Genomic DNA, 21925 nt, shown 5'->3' with positions numbered 1-21925 from the left:
GGTGTTTATAAGGATAGTATCAACCTCTGTTTCACTGTCAAAAGTAAAGAGCATGATATGGTTTCCCAGGTTCTTAATTTTGAAGCCTCTTTTGGACCTCTATATAGGCGTAAAGGTGGCTACAACGGCCTTAGGGTTGGTGAGGAACTTGGCAGCGATAATGGAGACAAAGGCAGCCATCTCATCCTGTAACCAAACCTTGGGACCTTCTCTCTGGGAGATGGTGAGGCCGGACCATTGCTTGGTGAGATCATCCATGGAGAAGGTGTTTGTTTCCTACAACCCGTAAAAAGAAAGGAAAAAACAAAAGCCCTAGGGTAACAGTATTGCTCTAAGGGTACAGCAAACTCTTCCAGGAAGAGACGACGATTCTACAGCCTAGGAGAAGATGGAGATCCCACCTTTCACTAGCGATAGAGAAACCTAACACCCTACTTGTGTTTTTTACGAGTGAAATGAATTGGTATTACCTTGATGTGATCTCATTCTTAAGAAATTTTGCTTGAATCATGCTAGCCAACAATTATTTTCGTAAAATATATTTATTAAATAGAATAGAATGATTTTGTACACTTTAACAATAATTAATTCATATTACCTTAGTTAGCTTAAACTTATCTGTTATTATGAGCTACATATGTTCTCTATATTTAATTAAATAGATCATAATAATTTTGTTCACTTCTACATTAATTAAATCATCTTACCTTATTTAACTTAAATTTATCTATTATTCTGAGTTCAATTTGGCTACAATTTGTTGCTCTTCAATCCTATTTTTACTGGACCAAGTGAGTCCTTACAAGACTAAAATGATTTTTGGGCAATATTACTAGACTAAAATGACCAACTTTAAACTTAATTAACCAAAATTATTTTTGTGCAAAGTTAGCAGAGTGTAAATTATATTTTTGCCAATACTTTTCTATTTTGCAATCTTCCAATAAATGTTTGGGCTATTTCATGAAATGAATGTAGAATGACAAAATTTTCTAGACTTATTTTGTGTACACAACAATTGGACTTGTCACATTATGAGTGTCATCCGACCACACGATTGATGCAAACACCCTTGCTTTTGCTGGTAATCCTTTCCTAGACACAATCACAACAAAAGATTGCTTCTCACCCAATGACTTGAAGGAAAGGCTGCTAGGTTTCACGCTAACATTGATATGAGAATCTGTAATGACTTTTACCTTGTACGTTGAGTTAGAAGTGCCAACATTGGTTACAATTTTGGGAAATTTAACAGTGAAACTTTTGTCAGATTCAACAAGAGCTTGCATTGATGGGTAATTGAGATCCTTTGGAGATCCTTTAACACCCTTGGGACAAGTACCAAAATAACTAATTTGAATGCTAGAAAGCATTTTTATGTAGTCTTCTTTCAAGGCTTCATATACCAGACCAAGCTCTATTGCTTTCACAGGATTGATATGACCCGCCCTAAAAGCGAATTCACATTCTCCGTATACATCATCCACTTGTTTTGTGACATTCATAGGCCAAGCTGTCAAAAGAAGAAAACATAGGTATTTAGAAACATAAGATTGGAAATATATATATATATATATAGATTTTAGGAGTGATTTAACAAAAAAGATATGATCCTGAACTTTTATCCATGATTCACCTTGAACCCAAATTCTTTTTTAATTTATTTTAAAAAAATTTGTTGATAATTCAATAGTTACAATAGGGGCAAGATTTGGGACTTGGATGTCTCCCATAGAAATATTAAGAGATGACAATTGGCTCTTTGGGAAGACATGGATGGCCGATGGATGAGTGATATACCAGTAGTCATGAGAGCAGATTTGATAGCCGATGGAGACCAATCTGGGTGAAACGTTTTGATATAAGCAACTGGACCAGTTACATGTGGACAAGACATGGAGGTTCCAGACAATATATTGTATTTCGAAGACCTATTATCCCCAGGGGCTCTAGAAGGTGAAGCATGAGGGGAATATGCAGCTATAATATCTATTCCTGGGGCAGTGATATCTAGTTGTAATTTTTATCAAATATATGTAGGCATTAGAGAAGTGAAATGCGCCATTCAAGCAGAACCAGAGAGAGAAAGGGAGTGATATGTAGGTAATTGATGCCTAACCTTCAAAATATCTACTGCAATAGGGTTTGGCCCATGTGAAGAGGAAGCAGCTATAGGAGCAGTTGTATGTTCAATAACTTCACTTTTTAGTATACTTCCCTGTGGGTTTCCGAACAACATCACCTTGGAAAGTTAATAACGAAATCATGTATATTGTGTTTTTTTTTTTACCAAACCGAGAACCATATATAACATCAATCAACATATTAGAAATCTCATGAATTCAAGCAATGGTTAAATTTGATATCCAAGTATTTTGTTCAAAGTAGGATAGTAGAATAACTCAGAGATCATAAATATATTTTGGATGAATAATAGAAATTGTATGAATAAAAAATAATATTAGAATGCTTACTTTGTAGAATTTATGAAGGACTTAACGATGTCATGATCTTTGTCTGTTAAAGCAGATGTAGGTAAAGGAACTATAGAAGCAATATCGTCTCTTCCATCATTTGTTGTGATTGCCCCAATGGCGCCAGCTTTGAAAGCTTCTTTCCGTCCACTTGCCTAATCACACACAACAATTTTTCCTTCCACCAATTTGCTGTCCAAACAAGAATCAACGCAAAGCTTGATAACATGCACAATTTTTAGTTTTTGTCACTTTTAAGAAAAATTAAGTTAGCAATCAAACCAACAAAAAATTACCGAGTCACATCTTCAGGACAAGTAGTCGTAAGATTTTTCCCATTTACTAGAGGGAAATTTGTTCCATTTAGTGTGAAAGGATTTACTGCATTTCCCCTCTAACATACAATGAAATTGTGTCAAAAATACACTAAAAAAAAAAAAAGGAACAAGTTCAACTAGTGTCTATGGAAGAAATTTAGTGGCTTACAGGCATTTCATAATTTATAAGAGATGTTCAATGATAATGATTTTGGCACACCATTTCAGGCTAGATAGTCAGACAACTAAATGCTACTTCAAGCTTATAAACTTCATAGAGATTTTAAGAGATAACACTCAAAAACTAGAGTCGAAATACATAGGATGGAGGTCCTATAACTAGAAATCTCATATAACTAGACAAAGAAATCACTAGGATAAAATAACGATACTTACAATGAGCGTCTGTCCATTAGCAAGAGCAAACTTAATAATAAATTTCCCATCTATACTGTTGGCTGCTATGGAGAATAACCATGGTGCAACACTTGATACTGTTGATGGAGTAGGACCACTATTTCCAGCCTTTGATGATACTATTTCAAAAGGACTTGCGTAGTCCCCACCGACTGAAATAGTAACAACCACCCCATCAGCAATAGCATCATCAAAGGCTGCAAGGATGTATAGGTCCAAACAATCTCCTTCACCGCATACTTTGTATGCAGCAATCCTTGCAAATGGAACCCCTCCATGTGCATTGTCCTTTGCCATTCCATAAAAACTCGTATCTGGTACTTTGTTACCTGCTGCTGTTGAGGCAGTATGGATACCATGACCTATCTCATCCCTTGCAAGAGAACTTTCACTACCCAATTTGTAACTTCGAGCACCAATAAGCTTATTGCAGAATATACATTTGTTAGAGTTTGTTAATATAAGTAGGAACACCAAAATCCTACAATGATTTTCATCCTTTCTATGGGATTAGGCTAGGCTTTTTTGTTTTTATAATCACAATATAAATTAGGATTAGAAGAAATTACTGGTTGCAAGTAAAATTGGTGCCACCTGCACAAGTACCCTTCCATTTCTTAGGAGGTGGACCATAACCTTCATCGCTAAAACTTTCTGACTCGGATCAAATTCCACTATCAATAGCACCGACTATCAAATTACTCTCAACGATGGGATTTCTCTTCATAGTTTCGGTTAAACCCACGAAGTCCCATGATCTTGTTGTTTGAAGTTTGAGTTTTTTACTTGGAAACACAGATACGACTTCCTTCTTGCCTACACATTATTGTCATTATACTTGGAAATAAGTTTTATTCTGATAATACAACATAAGAACCATATTGGAAATGGCAAACTTTGGCAACAAACTTGGTTTCACTCAATATATTTTTATTAAATGTGAAGTTTGACAAATTCAACGTTGAATTACATTATCTTCTTATATCATCCATAGTAGCAACCTTAAAATATATTGAAAAACTATTTTTTGACTTCCCTTGTTTAGCATAGTGGAAAACAACCCCATCTCATGCCAAACTAAATAAAGAAAGTCAAGATTGTTTTTTTTTAACTCAATTTTTTTTATATTACCATACACATGAAAATGCAAGGAAACAAACGGAGAAATAAATCATAAAGCACTTACTAGCTATTATTTGTTGCTCTTCATCACTAAGCCTAGCTGCAAATCTGTTGAAACTCCTAGTATAGCTTCTAATGATAGAGTTACTAGCAGCACTGCAAAGAAAGATTAGGTGAAAAAAATAGTCAAAACATATATGCCTTGCTATTTCTTTCACTTCTTTATTTCTTTTTGCTACTTTGTATTGAATTTTAGTTTCTCTCAAGTTTAAGTTATGTTTGGTAACTATTTTTGTGTTTTTTTTTCATTTTTTTTTTTTTTTTGAGAATAAAAACATAAAACAATTTTATTGTGGTTTCAAAGCTAATAGCACATGGTTAGTGCAAAACAACACAAAACTAAGTGAGCATTTCTTGAGCCTATTAACTAAGTGATGAACCAACTTTTTTCCTTTTTTTTTTTTTTTTCTTTCTAATCGGTAACACTTTATTAATAGAGGATCTTATGCCAGCACAACAAGTACATGAACATGTTGCCTAAGTAAAATAAGCCCACTAAACATATAAGCATTGTATCTTTCAAATACACAATCAAAAGCTAACATGAAATTTAACTAGAGAGCATGAGATTTTGGTTGAGCACATATAGGTTGAGTTGGTTCAACAATTGCGACATGACAAGGAGGATTTCATAGATGACAATAGGGAATGGAGGAGGGAGAGTGTGGTGGGTTTGGTCGGACGTGTTAGAATTGATAGTGTGCTTTGGTCTTATTTTATTTTCGTTTCAGCCAAGATTCGAAAGTCTGGCCTTATTAAACTACGTTGGTTTCTCCTTGTTTTCATAATTGAAAATAGCTCGTTAGTTGTTCTCAGTTTTCTTTGAAAATTGAGATTTGGAACCAATTTTTTTCCCATCAATTTTGAGTTATCAAAGATATTTTCCTGTTCTAGAAAATATTTTTTTCAAAAAAAAAAATTGAAAATAGATAATTAGGGATAAAGGTAGTTACCAAACATACCATTTGTTTCTCTCAAGTAAAAATTTTTGTCTCATCTTTTGCATTTCATTTTATACTATACCAATTGCGATAGGTCATGTGTATAATTTTTTTTTTTTCTTTTTAACTTTAATTATATGTATTCCTTTTACTTTCCTAATAGAATAACCAAATCATTGTGTGTGTCTATATAGGTGCATTATTAGTATTATATATTTCAAGGGTAATTACACTTCCCTTTTCTTGAGGTTTTAGGAATGGCATTCCACCCGAAACAAGGGAAAAAGAAAGGGAAAGAAAAACAATCTCCTTCCTTGAGGTTCAAAGAACATAACACTCCCCTTTCTGTTTATAATACTAACAGAATATTTTAAATTTCTATAAGATTCTCTTTATCAAAATTTAACCATAATTTGTCAAAGAAAAATTGAGAATTTAGAATAATAATACAAAGTTTATCAAGCACCAAAAGACATGCAACAACAAATCTCTCCACAACCCATTGAAAAAAAAAATAACAAAAAAAAGTCATACTAAGGGGTGTTTGGTACATGCACTTAAAAACATGTGTTTTATTGTTTGAAAATATGTGTGGAAATATGTGTAAGTAAAAAAATATGTGAAAATACGTATAATATTATTTAAAAACTGAAAACATGTGTTTGAGTTGCCATACCAAACGGAATATTTCAAAATGCTCTATAATTAAAAATTGAAATCAATGGATTTTAATTTTGAAAGATAAGATAATTAATGTATATATATATATATATAAAAGAACCCCCTAGGATTTAATTAATGTATATATAAAAGAACAATTACCTTTCACCAAGAACTTCTTGAAGAATGCTGGAATGGTGAGAGGTCGATGAGTATTCACCCTCTGGTAGCGAACCCATGTACACAATGTATACATCCTTGGCTATATATGTTTTTGTTGTACCACAGTGAATGCTAAGGGTAGCGACAATGAGAACTACTAAGACTTGGAAAAGGAATATTAAGCTAGACATGGCTTCTTTGTTTGTTATTGTGAAAAGAAAAAGGTCTGAAATGCTTTTTTTTTTTTTTTGGTTCAATTGGTTTGAAATGAGTACTATTTATAATCTAAATCATGCTAGAATTCCATCCAATGTGACTGTACTTTCCTTCTAAATCCCAAACAATATTCAGAAATGAAATTATGGCTCGCTAACCCAAGAAATATGGTAGTTTGAGACGTAAATGTATGAGTACACTATTATTGTCAAGATTATTCTCTTTTTAACTTTTGGTTGAGATAATATGAGATTGAGAAATATTATGTCTATGACATTTTCACAATATTTTTATAACAAATTTTATGTGTCAGGTTGTTACTTGTTATTAGTGATAATTTCAGTAGTGAATCCAAATTAAAAAACTGTAACAGTCTACCAACTAAGATTTGTTGTAAAAAATATATTGTGGACGTAGCACTTCTCAGATAAATTTTATATGATTTCCAATATTTTTTTTTCAAAATATAATAGAATTTTAATCTATGATATTCTCTTTATGATGATTGTCATTTAAATCAAGCCAAAACATGAATAAGTTTTTGGTGTAAATAGTGTTCAAAAAGACTTTATTAATTAAACTAATTGAAACTCATTTCTATTATTATTTTTAAATATTGTTTTTACTACTCATATAATTATATAATTACATACTATGGAGAATCTTGGTACCAATTGCAATCAATCAATTAGTGTTATAATGGATAATTCACTACAAGAAATATGGGTTTAAGCAACGTTTGTAAAACGTCACTAAAAACCCAAAAATGTCACTATAGACACAAATGGTCTACAGTGACTTTTTTGCGACGTTTAAAAATGTTGCAAAAGAGCGATCGCTATAGGTCTATTGTGATGTTTTGAAAAACGTCGTAATATGTGACTTTTTAGTGGCGTTCAAAAACTTTTAGTGACATTTTTTAAAACGTCAATTAATAATATAATATTTTCATATATAATGTAGGAAAATACATTTAGTGACGTTTTTAAAATGTTGCAAATAATCACACCTATAGGGTTTATTATTTGTGCATTGCTAAAAAAGATTTCCTTTTACTTTTTAGCAACATTTTTAAAACATTGCAAAAACCAACTCATTATTATTTTTTAAATATTAAAAATTCTATATAAACTTACTTAAAATTCAACAATATCTAACACAAGCTTGTAATAGATCAAATATACATATTGATCATCAATATTCCACAATAACACATTAACCATAGATTCAATATACATATATATATATATATATATGTTTAATACCAATACATGTAATATCTTGAATTCAACAAAACACTTGTCTACCTACGCGTAAAAAAAATAAAAAAAAAAAAAAACAAAACAAAACAAAACAAAACAAAACAAAAAACAACCACCTAAACTATGACAAGATTAAACAAAGTACAATACTTCTAAAATAAATGTGGTCGTAACAAAACACTTGTCTACCTATACCCAAAAAATAAAAAAATAAAAACACCATCCAAACTATAGCAATATTATAAACAAGATACAATAGTTCTAAAATAATTGTGGTTGTTCAAAACAACTATGTAATAGCCCATGGAGTCCTTAAAACACTGCATGTACCACTATATGCTAGTTTCTTGATGGGATGAAGCCTACGATCTATAAGGAGTTGGAGATTGATGATCAAAACTAAAACCACCCTGAATACAAATTAAGAGCATCTAATAAGTTCATAAAAAATAATTTTGAGTAACAAAATAATAGTTGTTATACTTAAAAAATTTAAACACCAAATACATTCTTAAAACATTAAAATCTAATACTCGACTAGCTTCTGAAGATTGATTTTGCTGATTTTGCACTAGTTGCATCAATTGGGTCACTCGCTCCTCCACGTTTTCATAACAATTCACTTTCTCCATCAAAAAAGCCACTTGATTCATCAACTGAGTCACTTTAGCATCCCTTTCTTGGCTTCTTACTTGAGCAATTGCAGAAGTGCTCTTGGTAAGATGCATACTTGGGGTTGGGCCAAATCCCACACCCCGAGCATGAACATTGTGCTCATTACCAAACACTTGAGCATATACATCATCCGGTGCTCATGCAATACTACCAGTAAGGTAGGATGACTACACATGATTTGAGGATTCACTCAATAGTTCGTTGATTTTTTTCCTAATATTCAAAATTTTGAACACAATAACACATTAGAAATTAACAATATTAATAGATTCAATATTACACTTAACAAATCATAATATTACTTACAATGTTGCTTTCACGCATATTACTATTTTCATTTGAGTTCTCTTCGATAGAAGTACTAGGAGTTCTAGCAAAAGTCTTTCTAGATAATGATTCCCCGTGAAAAATCCAACGTCTATAACCTCTACAAATCCCATGTGATACTAGATGAATTCGTACAACATCTATAGCCAACATTGTTGAACGTGCACATTTTCGACACGAACAAACAATTGTACCATCTCGCTGTGCATGTTGAGATGCAAAATTCAAGAATTGTGCAACTCCATTTCTATATTTCACAGATGTCCTATCTCTAATGTCCATCCAACTCTTGTCCATAGCTATAAAACAAAACAACTAAACAATCCACCACAAAACAATTATCAATATAACAATATAGAATGCTTACAAGTATTGAAGTCTAAAAAGTAATCAACAACCATAAATCAACAACATCCAAATTTTCAAAAAATAATAAACACTCCAATATGAATGTAAACTGCCTTATGACACTATGCAAGCCACCTGCTTGCTCCAACACAACAATCCTCCCAAATTCGAATACAATTGTCGTAGTCACAAATATAGAATGCTTACAAGTATTAAAATCCAAAAAGTAATCAACAAATATAACTAAAAAATATTCATCCAAATTTTCAAAAAATATTAAACATTTACAATATGAATATAAACCGCCTTATAGCACGTTGCAAGCCACTCAACAATTCACCTCAACACAATTATCATAATCACAAATATAGAATGCTTACAAGTGTTTGAAGTTCAAAAGGTAATCAAAAAATATAACTTAACCATATCCATCCAAATTTCTAAATTTAGTAAACACTCCAAATATCAATTGCAATGAACTTATAACACCATGCAAGCCACCCGCTTGCTCCAACACAACAATCCACCCAATACAATTATCGATATAATAATATAGAATGCTTACAAGTATTGAAGTCCAAAAAGTAATCAACAAACATAACTCAACAACATCCAAATTTTCAAAAAGAAGTAAACACTTCTAATATGAATGTAAACCATCTTATAGCACCATGCAAGCCATCCGCTTGCTCCAACTCAACAATCCACCCCAACACAATTATTAACATTTCAAGTACAAAGTTTTAATCAAAAATTACTTACTATGCTCAAGCCAAGCAAACACCTTTCTAAAAAAAGTCCAAACTTATCACAATAAATGAGTATTTAACCTACAAAATAAAAGAGGACAATTAAATGATGTGGAATGCAAATAAATGTCCCATTGCATAAAAATTTTATGAGTTAGGACTTGGAACAATTAGGCAAAAAAAATTAAGGATCACTTTGCAAAAAATATTTGAAGTTTAATTGTATCCAAACTTTGTCATTTGGTACACATAAGGAAACTAACCCATTATGCCTAAATGTTTCAACTGAAAAAAGTGCTCCAAATAATCCAAAATTTTCATATGAAAATGCTATTGCAGAAAACTTTAATGAGTCATGGTGCATGAAAATTTAGTAACAATATATATATATATATATATATAAAGCATTTAGATGAGATTATTTACTCACGACAAGAGTGAAACTCCACCAACGCCTAGGCGGATAACACCAAATGAAAGCTAAAAAAATAAAAAAAATAAAAGCCACAACTTTCTTAATTTTCCAAAATTATAAAGAAATTACTATAATTTCATATAAAGTAATAATTGTAATTTCTAATACAATAACACACATACACAAACATAGCTCAATACATAGAATATAAAATCTTATCAAAATATATAAATAAGCATGAATACCACATGGCACCACAGTGTTGGCTGAACCATTCCTTAATCTAATCAACAATGAATTGTGATAAGGACACAACTTTTGACACAATTTTGTGCCACAACTCGCCACATGGTGAGTTGTGATTGGTAAGGATATGTTAGTAGGCCATGTTAGTAGGCCATGTAGGGACACATTCTTACTAATCACAACTCACCATGTGGCAAGTTGTGACACAAAGTTATGCCGAACGTTGTGTTCCAAGCATAATTTATCAAGAATCTCATCTATAAAAGCACTACCACTGAGTCCAATTAAATATAAAAATATATTCTTCTCAAATATATGGTCACTTATTAAATTTATTTGTATTTGTGCTCATATTTAATTATTAAAAAATATATAAAAATAATAATTTTTATGTTGCATGGCCACATCGTGGGACTAGGAAATCATGAATACATTCATTAAAACAAAAGAAGTGATGATATGAAATTATAAATACATTAATTGAAGCAAAAGAAGTGAAGATATTTGCTTTGCATGGCGAAAACGTGGCACTCTAGGAATGAACCAATGATTTTATTTATAAAAAACAAAAAACAAAATAGAAAAATTCTAACCACTACTAATGCAACATGTGACATCCCCATTAATACTCTCACCTACCCACCAACTACACCACTTGACCACATCTTTTTCTTTCCGTGGAAGCCATATTTCATTGTTCCAAGCCAATTTTTGTTTTCTTTAACTCTCTGTCTCTCATTGCAGCCGATTTGAAGATTGTGCTTCAGATTTGAAGATTATGAAAAGTACCTCAAAAAATTATTAGTTCCTTGTTCCTTCAATATTTCTTTTTCTTTTTTTCATTTCATCTGGATCTATTCATAACTTCCTACCAGTGTATTAGCTGAACATAAAATCTCTAAGGTACTATTACCCACTAGTTATTAACTAACTAGTTGCCTTCACATTATATTACTCTAGTATGTATTTCAGAAACCAAACACAAAATCTCAAAGGTACTATTACTCAATAACACAAAACCAAACACAATATAGATGATGAGCAGCACTATTACGCAAAAAAAAAAAAAAAAAGAGAAAATGAAGTATTGAAAGAGTAAAAGAAGCATCAAATGTGAGGAGCAAAGTGGGAAATGTACCTTTATCAGCAGAAGTGGTGGAGGAGAGAGAAAGATGGGTTGAGTTGACTCAGCAGCTTTGAAGACGAAACGGTGCATTTTGGGAGGAATGGTTTCAAGATAGTGATAATGATGGGAGCTCTAGATCGGTGGAGGTCGACGACAGCTGCGGTGGCTTTGAGGGTGGTGGCTAGGCTTGGGTGGAGGGCGGTGGCGGCGTGAGGGAGAGTGAGAAGAGGAGATATAAGGGAGACAGAGAAGTGGATACACAAATGGACTTAGAGCATTTGCAGCGGTGGCAAAATTTTAGCTATTTAGCTACATAAAAAGTCACTTTATCTATTTTACCTTCACACATGCTATAGCAGTGGATCTATTTTATCTTTCAACACAATAAAATAATATACACATCACAATAAAATAATATAACAACTACAATAAAATAATATATCCTACTCTAAAAAAAAATCCACTCTACCATTAGTCACAGCTAAAGCCACACCCACCACCACCACCGCTAACCACAACCACCCTCTAATTTGGCAACTACAGCACAACATAGAAAAAAAACAAAACAAAACCAAGGATCAAGCTACTGCCAAAGCCAAAAATCCACTGTCAAAGCCAAAATCATCCTCCACCACCACAACCAAAATCCACAAACCCACTGACAAAATCATCCACCACCACTACCATAGCCAAAATCAACCACCACCACCATAGCCACCAAACCCATATTAAAAAAAAAAACTCAATCACAGCAAAGAGAAAAGAGAGATGGGCGCGGCAGCGGTGGCTTGCAGGAGCTGGGTCGGCAAGCTGGGTTGGGCGAGAGAGGTGAGAGTGACTGAGAGAGTGGGTCGGCGAGCTTGGTTGGGCGATGGAGCACGGATTGGGCGATGGGGCTTGGGGTGGGTTGGCGAGCTTGGTTGGCGGAACAGATCGGCGATGAGGAGTGGCCGGTGAGCTGAGGGAGCGGCCGGCGAGCTGAGGGATGAGGGAGATGAGGGAGTGGCGAGCTTGCTAGAGAGAAAAAATTTGAGGAAGAAAGAAGAAAGAGAGAAGCCGGAGAGAGAGAGAATAGGAAAAGATTATTTAATGAGAGATGAGAGAGAAATGTAATAAAAAAATAATTTTTTGTTTTTACCTATGAGCTACAGTACACATCTAAATATAGATGTGTACTGTAGCTATGGAGTTAAATCTAGATTTAGCTCCATTGCTGCGTGATGTTTTTTGTGATTTTGAGCTAAAAATATAGCATTATACCTATATAACACCATTGCTATGAGTGCTCTTAGAAAGAAACAAAAAGAAAAAAAAAAGAGTGTAGGAAAAAAAAAGAAAAAGGAAAAAATATGTGAGAAATGAAAAAGTGGGGGAAACTTTGTGCGGGAATACCAAAATTTCTGGAGGGAACATATAGTGACGTTTTGAAAACGTCGCTAAGGCTATGTAGAATTTTGTTAATAACCGTAGCAGCATTTTATAAAAACATCAAGCCAAATAAATGCCACTAAAATTATACTTTTTGTCACGTTTACTATTGTCTTGGGTTATAGCGAGATTATTTTAAAGACGTCACAATATACCACTTATAGCAGCAGATTTTAAAAACGCCGCCGAAACCCAAATTTCTTATAGTGATTCTACAATATTCACTTCTTTTTTAATGATATTACTAATAGTGTATTAGGAATGGAGGGGATGGAGGGAGAGGAAAAGGGAATGTGACCTAAATATATACCATAATTTAGTAGATAATAGTTATCTTCTATTCTCCCTTAATTCAAACATAGGATAATAGTTAATTACTTTTCTTTTGAGATAATTTTAATCATTAATCTTGTATAAATTTTTTACAAAAAAAAAAAAAAACTTTAAATAATAGGTCACAATAGGTTTTTTGTTTCCCCTTTTATATAGTTTTGTTGGGTAGGATAGTAAATACATTACAATTGTCGGTTACATTATGTTGCATTTTATTTTTCCTTTTTTTGTTTTTGTTTTATTATTATTATTATTATTATTATTATTTTTAGAAATAGGACTAAGCTCGATAATCTTGGACAAAATTTAATTACAAAATTGGTTGTAACTTAAAGATACAAAATTAGTTGTAGTCTAAAACTACAACATTACTCAATATCATTAACATTACTATATATTTTGAAAATCTAACCGTTAGATTACATGTTCTTTATGCTCTTAACACACATGTCAAATTTTGTATTAGTCGAATATTATTTACTATATGATCTATAAATTTATATTTTATTCATAGTTTTAAACTACAAAATCTTGTAATTTAAAAAATTTATTGAAGACAATGCTATTAATCTTTAATTTTTTAGAAATTTTGTAAGTTTTGAAGATATAAGAAAAAGATGTAATCTAATGGTAGATTTGTCAAAATTCACCTCTAATAAAAAGATATTGAGTAAGGTTGTAGCCTTAAGTTACAACTAATTTTGTAGCTAAACTTTATCCAATAATCTTATTAAGAAGCTGAAAAATCTTCAGAAACAAAAGCGTATACATTTGACAGAACATCTTCCATTCAAACTAACATCTTCGATCAAAACATCTTCCTCTTTTTTGTTTATATTTTTTATATAGTCAGGTTACATATGGATATGGTAGTAGTAACAAGTAAGTATATTACATTTGTCAGTAAACTTTTTACTTTTTGTTTAAATTCATTTTATAGTCAAATTAAATGATTAATAATGTCACATATGGAAGTGACTGCAACACATTTGTTGATGACCTATGACTTCTTCTTTCTTTGTCACTTTTGTTAATAACAGTGTCATTTATGATATTAGCTTTGTCACATTTATTGGTATAGTCACACATGGAAGTAAGTACAACTCATTCGTTTTAACTTTCAATATGCTATTAACTCATTCATGGTATTAGCTTTCAATGAGTATTGAGTAGTAACTAGCTTCCAATGAGTACTGAATAGTAACTTCTCATTTTCCATCTACTATTTATTTATTAATTCTTCATGTTAGTTTATGATATGGTCATGGTATCTCAGTCATATCCAATGGGATGTTCCACCATATTGCTTAATGGTTGATGATGCACAAAATTGTCAGTGAGCTGATCGTCCACACGTGCTCCAATTATGTTACCTAAAGAACAAATGAGTAAAGAACCAACAAAGAGCATTGGTGGAATGCTGGCCAAAGACCCTATGAAAGTTAAGTCAATGAAAAAAGAATTTCTAAGAACTCAATAATATGAAAGTTAGGAATTTTTACGTACCTTAAGGAAGAGGAGGCTTAGTGCTTATATGGTGGTGTAGAGTTGACTAAAATCCCTTGAATGTATGAGCTTTCCTTGTAGAGAAGATTAGGAGTTAGGGCTCCAAGATCTTAGGGCTTCTCTTCCCATACAAGGAAGATATAAACGTGTAGTAAGATCTTTGAGCATAGTGTGCAAGTTATTTCTATATAAGGACACATGAGTGGAGAACACATAAAAGCTTGCAGGGCCCATTGTACTCGACCGTTAGTATGATCATCCATCTGTCTATACGCAAATGGGGAATGAGGTACAAATCCTCCGTCGGATTCATATGCAAGCCATCTGTTGGGTTTAAATGTATGACTCCCGATGGATTTTTGAAAGCTGATGGGTTTTCAAGGAGAGTGAAGCATTGAACAATCAAGACCTTAAGGGGACTAAATGGGATGTTCGCCCTGACAAGTTCATGCCGATGGGTCCCATTGACGAGGCACTCATCTTGACGGGTTAAAAAGAAAAAAAAGCTTTTCCAGAAGAAAATACCCCTATCAATAGCCTTTTCTTTTTCTTTTTTTTAGTTTGAATTTTTGTCAATTTGATCAACAAGTAAAAAGGTTGTAATACGTGATGGAAAATTATTGTGTACTCCTGAAGTACCATAAATGCATACTCCCTCCTCTCACATGAATGGTGGGTCCCACTAATTTAATTGACAGTGGGACCTACCATTTATATGAGAGGAGGGAATACGCATTTATGGTATTTCGGAAGTATCTAATAATTTCCCATATTTGTGGTATTTTCGCATTATATGCGGAGTAACTTCAAGCCTTTCTATATAAATTTGTAGGGATGGCAATTTTTGCCCGACTCGCGGGTACCCAGCTCGGCCTGACCCTAATAGGCCGGGTTTTACCCAATCCGATTAGAAATAGGGTCGGGTATGGGTTTTAAAAAAAAACCAGAAGCGGGTCTGGGTCGGGTCCGAGTTTTATTAAAAAAAATCCGAGCTCCGACCCGAAACTCGGCCCAATAAAAACCCGGTACCCCTAAATTACCAAAATACCCTAATATATATACCTTCAATCTAACCCTAACTAATCCCTCATTTCTTCTTCACTCTTCACTCTTCAGCACAGCAGCCCACTTATTTTAGCTCACTCAGTCCGTGTACCACAATCCCTCTCCCTCATTTCAGCTCATTCCCACACTCCTCCCTCCCTCATGCCATAGTCCGACCCTCCCTCTCCCTCAGCTCAAGCCGCTCAGTCCGAGCTTCTTGTGTTCAGTCTTCACTTCTTTCTTTCTTTCTTTCTTTTTCCCTTTCTTCTCCCGGGTTCGGTCTTCAGTTCTTCCTTTTTCTTTTTCTTTCACTGGGTTCGGTGAGTTTGGGTTTTTGTTTTTTTTTTTTTTTCATTGGGCGATTCTCTTTCTCTCTCTCTCTCCTTGTCTCTGTTCTCTCTTGCTTCTCTTTTCCATCATCGGTGACTAAGGTTTGGGAGAGCTTGGGCTCATTTGGATTTTCTGGTGGTGATAAGGAGGTTGTCAAGTAAGGATGTATGCAGATTTGTTTTGGGTCAAGCTGGAGATGGGTTTCTTTCGGTGGGTTTTGGAAGTTTCGTTGAGATTCATTGATGGCTGTATTTGCAATGGTGGAGGAACAATGGTGGCTGATTAATTTTCTGTTTGGGGTTGATTGGTGGTAAGATGGTTGATTTTGGGTTTCTCTTAGCTTCGTGGGTTGCATGTTTATGACTATGAAATTTCTGGGTTTATGACTTTATAGGTGTGAAATTTTCTAAGTTTATGGGTTGCTACGATTTTTTGGGTTTATGGGGTTTTTATGAATTTTTTTTTTTTTGAAATTTTTCGGTTGTTTGTGTGATGCTGTGTGGTGAACTGGTCATCTTTCTTGCTCTTGCATTTGTGAAAGTGCCTTGGATGATGACAGGAGATTGTGGTTGGGCTACTTTTTTTTTTTTTTTTTTTTTTTTTGAGGAACAAATTGACGGTGAGTCTGGGCAAAATCTGGGCTTGAATTAAAATCTGGGCTTAAATTTTTTTTTTGGTTGGGCCACGAATTGGGCCCAATTCCTAAATGGGGCCCGCGGGTTCGGGCTCTGGAAAAAACCCAATACCCTAAACGGGCTGGGTCTGGGTCACAGGTCTTGCCCCGCGGGTCAGGTCCGGGTATAGAAAAACCCGGCCCGAATCCGACCCATTGCCATTCCTATAAATTTGAGGTACGAGATTAGCAACACATTGTTATTATCTCTATAAAAAAAATAAATAAATAATAATAATAATAGTAATAATAATAATAATAAAAGCATTTCTAGAATTTCTATATTTATTAATTTGTTTTCTTTTAACCGTGACAATGTTACAAAAGATTTTGTACATGCCAAATCACGTATTGACAGGGTAATTATAATTATTATATATAAAATTTGGTCAACCAATAACAGGGAATGTTGATTGTAACTTTCTTTGATCTGCTAATAACTCACGTCATATTATGAAATAATCACAATCCCATGTATGTGTATTTATATATATACATTTCACATAAGATATCACTAGTGCATCAAAATGTGATGGTAGGTTCCACCATTTTACATGGTAAATTTCGTAGCTTATTTTTTAAAATATTACCTTTTTATTTTTGTAAATTTGGATTAACAGTAACAAGGTCAATGAATAATTCTATAATTTCACGTCACACATGCATTCAACAGTAACATAATGTGTGGGTTTTAGTTAACTCAACTAGTAGTCTCTGATGGTTGAATAAAAATTCTGAGGTTTAATTTCTGCCTACACTAAAAACCGATTGGTGTCTTGGTCTGATGATAAAAAGCTATTATAGGAGTATATGTCATTGGTTGAAACTACATAAATAAATAAATAAATAAATAAATAAATAAAAAAAAGGGGTAACATGATGTTTAATATACTATTTTTTTTTTTTTTTAGAATATTAATAGATTTGCTCCTACATGTCATTTTTATACCACAATCACGTATTTATGCAATGCATCTTTACATAATTCGTGCATTAGGATAGTAGATTTATTTATTTGAATTTGTTTTTCTTGCATATATGCAAATTTTGTGCTCAGAATGATATGATAGATATCTATCTTACTCATGATTTTAGTGCAGAAAATAATATGTTCACGCACCTTCCATAAATTTTCTAGCAAGTGTTATTAATTTTAGATGACATAAAATCATGAATGAATAAAAATAATTCGTTTGGCATCATTGACATGTTACTTAGGATATGTGTTCTTTTCTTACACTCACATTGTACAATCCATAAGTAATCATATAAAATATGTTGAAATCTTAAATATCTAGATATGAGTTTTTATTTGAATCTTCATGAAATATGTTCATTTATCATTTAGAATCCATATCTAGGGCTTGCATATTCTCTCTTTCTTTTTCTTTTTTCTTTTTTTTTTTTTTTTTGAAAAATAAATGAAACTTTATTACTGGAAAAAACAAACTAAACTACATCATCCAAATCCTGTGAAAGTTCTTCTATCCACACATCAGTATCAGCAGATAAAACTGCTCGTCTAGCAAGGGCATGAGCTAACTTCTTCCGATTAACTTATTGCATATTTTCTTTATATATATATATACAAGATAGAAATTCTATTCTAATCTAATCTAAGTATATATATGTATGAAACTTCCTTTTGGAGACTTGAACTCTAATTTTTGCCCCCACACCGACAAGCACTTATACTTGCATATTCTTACTCTCCCATGTTTATGTATTCTTACATATGATCTCGTTGAAAGATATCAATGCATCTTAATGTAGCGTGTTGCATGTTCTCAATACTTGTTCGTGTTTATGACTAAACCTGTTTGTCTTGATTTTCTAGTTATTTTTTTCAATTATGTTAACTTAATTATATGATGGGATAAATGGATTTGTTTTCATTGACCATTATATATATCCTAATAGATCAACTTAGACTAAGTAGGGTGGGTGTCCAGAACTTAGGCTATGAGATGTAGATTAGATCTTTCTATAAGATTTTTCTTTTTCTTTTTTTCACTTTTAGATTGTAATCGAAAAACAAAATCGTGTAAATTTCTTTTCTTAAATTGCATTAGGATTAAAGCCCTATAATTTAATTTTATTTAAACATTTTATGTAATTTTCATTATTCGATAATAAATTTTATTTTTGTAAGGTAAAATAAATTTTGATTAAACTTTTAAGTAGATACCACAAAGCAGAGATTCTGCATTCAAGGACTAGTATAATAGAAACACAAGAGCCTCTTCGGGTTGCATGATTGAAACTAAGGAAGTCAATACTGTTCTCGTGCCAGGCATACCCGGGAAATATGTCATACCGGCTATTAAACTAGTATCGATACTCATTCAAAATGTACTGGAAAAATACTGGGTTGTACCGGCCTATTTCAATTGTACCAGCTGGTATTGGCGTGTCGGCCGGTACAATAAAAAAAATTGAAAAAAAAATTATTAAAAAAATATTTTATTAATCTAATATATTGGTTATTGTACTTAAACTAATATATAGGCTTATAAAATATGTGGATTTTAAATTTTATATTAATAAAAATAATATACATATATATATATATATAGCGTTACTCCCAAAACGGTCCATTAGTATCAAAATATTTCGTTCCCTTAATTAAACCAAAACAACGTCCAGTACGAAATTAACTTCCTTAGTTGAAACCCATTTTCACATCTTGCTCCCCCTACGGACTATGGTGCATGTCAAAGGCGATTACTAGATTGTACTAAAAAGATATGTTAATGTGATCAACCCCCCATGGCTCTATAACTAGGTCCCCACTTCTAGATTAGAGCAATCATTTCTTGTATTAATCTCTGTATGAATTCTTTCTCTATTTGTAGTTTTTTCACCTGGAATGTGATTTTATAGTGGTAGCACAAGCAGTTTGATGTATTTAGGGACTTAAAAGTGAAAACTAAAATTGAAGCCTTTCATATATTTAAATATCACTTTTAAAAAAATATATTACTTAAACTATTTTTTTTAGATGCAAAATTACTACTAATTAACATAAACCACATAGAAATTTTTTATTGTTTATAAAAATATATAGACACAAAAAATTTAACAAAACTATTCACACTTGTTGATGTAGCAGATTGATAGTGGTAAGTTAAAAAAATGATATTAGGGGTGGCCTAAATGAGAACTAGTAAAAATTTGCCAACTCAATTGTTGTGAAAAATGTTGTGAATTTTTTTTGTGTACTACTCTTTTTTTAGAACTGCTACATTCACAATTTTTTTTAACGACAAATCTTAAGTAACGGGTTGTTATAGGTTGTTATTGATGAAAAAAAAAAATTCCAGTTGTGGGTAGAACCAGCAACAACTTTTTTTTTCTTGTTTTTCATTTGATAAAAAAAAATTATTTTATTTGTTGGCTAATATTTGAACTTAATTAATATTAATACAATGAAATAATAATCCTATTGGTTCAAATTTGGGGGCATTTTTCTATTTGAAGCCTTAGGAGACCACCTCATTTGCTTATAGTATAAAGCTAGCACTGAGCGGCAGTCCTTAAAGCATTTGGTTTAATGAGATGTTCATAAATTAGATTTACAGACACATGTCAACTATCAAATATACCTTATTACTAAATGAAAATTGTTTTGATTAAGGTTGTCCACAGACCCACGGCGCTAGACCCACACGACCCAAAATAACCCGACTTATGGCCAATCTGATGACTGCAGTGGTCAATGATGACTATGATGACTGCAGCGGTCAATGACGACAAGTCTCCCCATTCGAAATCTGACTTGATTTGATATAGCTAATATTTTCCATCTCTGTTTAGATCGTTTCAATCTCTATTAAAAGTCTTCAAATCTCCACCCAAATCGGTGGAGATTTTGTGATCTTCGATGAGTTTCATCAGAATTAGCTTTGTTGTTGTTTTTCCTGGACGTCCTTGGACAACTGACTCAACTCATGGACATCTACCTCACCAGTCAACAACAGGTCCTATTTTCTACCACTTGACAAGATTGGGTTGGGTCTAAGTTGAGCCTAGCCAAACGTCCCTCGACCTGACCCGTGACATGCCTAATTTTAATAGTTCACACCTGCCCCCCCCCCCCCTCTCTAGTGGCCTAAGGTGTTAAGTACAAGTAAAAAAAAAAAAAAAAAAAAAAAAAAAATCCATTAAAGTAGGTGGAAAAAAAAAATTTGGGCCCCCCTAATATTGGACAGTCGGCCCCTTCACGCCCAATTCTCAACTATTCTCCCAAGCTCGGTTCAAATATTCTCCCAAACTTAGCTTTAGTTTTAGGCCTTATCACCTTATGTACTCCAAATAAAACAAGTTGGCTTGCTTGTTAGGTACAAGACATCACAGCTATGATAATTGGGTGCAGTAGGTACTTGTACAAATTAGTTAGAGCAAGCATCAAAGTGTTGTAAATTGTTAGTTGGAGTAAGTTGGAGTGTGAGCTGTAATGGGTGTACCAACAGTAAGACAATAACTAGTATAAGGCTGAGATGATTGTAACAGAGGAATTAAATAAGAATACATTTACTAAGCTCTCATTGAGACTAATTTGGAGGTTGATTCCCACAAAGAATCAATGGAGGACTAGTTCCCTCGAAGAACTACCATATTGAGTGAGTAAGAGAATTAGAGAGTGAATTACTAAGGACTTTAACATTTGGTATTAGAGCCAGTTCAGCCATGGTGCAAGAATCCAGATATTCTCTGTTGAGTGATTTTGTTTCGCTGGTACAATAGAGACTGGATGATCATGCTTCTACCATGGAAATTATTTCAAGAAGATTGGAACAACTGGATAGCAATTTCAGAGGAATGCAAGCTATGATGGAAGAAAGGTTAGCAGCAGTACAACAACCAGTTAATCAAGGGGAAAGAACAGCTCATCACCAAGAAAATCATTGTCCTGAAGCAGAGGTGCTGCAACAGCCTATACACCATCCACGATTTGAGGTAGGTGCTTTAATTCCTAGGCCTATCAGATTAGAATTTCCCAAATTTGTTGGTGGTGATCCTTTTGCTTGGATCTTCAGGGCTGTACAATTTTTTCGTTACTATGAAATACCAGAGGAAGAAAAGATCTTGAAT

At 33.0% G+C, this 21925-nt stretch overlaps 1 pseudogene; it reads right to left on the bottom strand.

Moving 5' to 3' along the window:
• Positions 1-998: 998 nt before the first annotated feature.
• Positions 999-6344, bottom strand: LOC112038506 (subtilisin-like protease SBT4.4; annotated as a pseudogene).
• Between the last annotated feature and the right edge of the window lie 15581 nt (positions 6345-21925).

Source organism: Quercus suber, unplaced genomic scaffold (genome assembly GCF_002906115.3).
Source record: "Quercus suber isolate HL8 unplaced genomic scaffold, Cork oak 2.0 scaffold_549, whole genome shotgun sequence".
NCBI classification, from domain to species: domain Eukaryota; kingdom Viridiplantae; phylum Streptophyta; class Magnoliopsida; order Fagales; family Fagaceae; genus Quercus; species Quercus suber.
The sequence above is the reverse complement of the archived record's forward strand: the minus strand, read 5'-3'. Positions and strand labels throughout refer to the sequence as shown.